This window comes from Elephantulus edwardii, unplaced genomic scaffold, assembly GCF_000299155.1.
Source record: "Elephantulus edwardii isolate Elephantulus edwardi_28Jun2011 unplaced genomic scaffold, EleEdw1.0 scaffold00078, whole genome shotgun sequence".
Lineage (NCBI taxonomy): Eukaryota > Metazoa > Chordata > Mammalia > Macroscelidea > Macroscelididae > Elephantulus > Elephantulus edwardii.
Window position 1 is genome coordinate 10536622 of NW_006399828.1, and position 2282 is coordinate 10538903.

Consider the following 2282-nt stretch of genomic DNA (forward strand, 5'->3'; position numbering starts at 1 on the left):
TATAGTTTGTTATGATCCACACAGTCAAACACCTTTGCATAGTCAATGGAATACAGATAGACATTCCTCTGGTACACCCTGCTTTCAGCCAAGCTCCATCTAACATTAGTTACAATATCCCTTCTAAACCCATTCTGCACTTCTGGCAATTCTCTGTTGATGTGTTTTTCCAGTCATTTTTAAATAATTTTCAATAGAATCTTGCTTGTATGTGATATTAATGATATTGTTTGATAATTTTCACACTTTGTCAGATAATCTTACTTTGGAATTGGAATAAATACAGATCTCTTCCAGTCAGTTGGCCAGGTGGTTATTCTCTAGATTTCTTGGTACAACCGGGTGAGCACAACTAGGACAGCATCTGTTTTTTGAAATATATCAATTGGTATACCATCAATTACTGGGGCCATGTTTTTTTGCCAATTTTTTTCAGAGCAGCTTGAACTTCCTCCTTCATCACCACAAGCCCTTGCTCGTACATTGTTTTATGAAAGTCTTCTTTGTCCATAAATTCTTTTGGTACACTGACTCTATAATTTTTCCATCTTCTTTTAACACTTCCTGGATCATTTAATATTCTGCCCAAAACATCCTTTATCATTGCAACTCAAGGCTTGTATTTGTTCTTTAGTTCCTGAGCTTAAGAAATATGTAGTAAGTTCTATATAGAAAAATAATAATTGATGCCTATAGATTTTGGAGGAGTTTGTGATTAGTGATGTTTCTAGGTCCCTAATAAGGTAACAGAATAATAGATTGACAAATAAATTTTATAGTCAGTATATTAAAGGCATGAACTCACAATCTCCCAATGTGTGCATATGTGTATGTATTTTATATATACTCACTAAACAATTATACATATGGTTTTCAAAGGCCTCCTATTTTTTAAGTGGATGGCGAGTTCTATTTTGTGTGGTAGTCAAATAAATTAGCCAAATTAAAGCAAATGTATTCTAGCTGGTAGGATGAAATATGGCAGAGAGAGCAAATACTCTTTATTTCATCCATGAGAAACATCTGTTAAAATTACACAGAACTCTTAAAAGATGCAAACTTACTGTCATTGATTCAGTTCTGATTCATAATACCCAGTATTCTATTTCCCAGGCCATAAATCATAATAGATAGAGACTGCATCTCTCTCTCTTTGAACCGCTGGTAGATTTGGACTGCTAGAGACAGCAACATACTATGGACAACATATGCAAACAGAGTGTATAAAACTTGCTTTTTTTTTTCTTTTTATAATGTAGACATCATTGGATTGAGAAATTGTGGTACATTAAGATGATAGAATACTATGCAGAACCAGGTGCAATGATTTTGAAACATAGTATAAAACATTGGAGAGGTTAGAGGGTTTTATGCTGAGTGAGCTAACTCAGGCTCATAAGGACAAATACTGCATAAAACTATTATTGTTAAAATAGAAAAATAACTTGTGAGATGCATGTATTTATCCAAACAGAGCAGAGGAGGGGACAGGGTGCTGAGGGTGAGAAAAGGGGGAAATCTTGGGTTGCCGAGTTTGGGGTGGGGAGAGAGAGGGACTGAAGGAAATCTGGAGGGATGAGGTGACAGTGGACAATCAGTGGTGATTAATTCTGTAAGATACAATATATGGAAGTGAATGTAAGAAACACAATAAAAGTTTTAAAAATAAACAGAAGAGAAGAAAAACAAAGATTCTCACAAAACCCCTGAGGAAGAGAAGGGAATTTCTCATCAATTAAAATATATGTACAAATAAACTGCTAAAAATATAAAATGAGCTCTGAAGGACAGTTTAAAAAGAAGAACACTAGCATTAAGTGACTTAACTTACTACAAATAATGCTTTGCAATAACATTCAGTTTGTGAAAAAGAAAAGCTTTGTACAGTATTTGATGGTTTAAGAGAAATACCTCAAAAGACTATGGAAATAGTTATGGTTGTATTTTATATTAATCACCAGTGGATCTTGTCTTTTTGTCCATGTCCTTCCCATTTATTTCCCCCTAGAATGCATGAGAATGCTTGTATGAAATACAATGTGAATGAAGAATAGCATGAAACAGAATGTGTAGAAACTGTGTAAGCAAACCCTCCTCAAAAAAACAAACAAAAAACACCACAAAAAACACTAAATAAAAAGCCCAAAACACACACACAAAAACAAAACAAGCTAAAAAATAAAGTGAGAACAAACATGAGAAACCAAAAAAAAATTGTCATGGAAATCTAGTCTCTAAACTCATTATGCATCACCCTTACAATACTCTAAAATTGAATATAT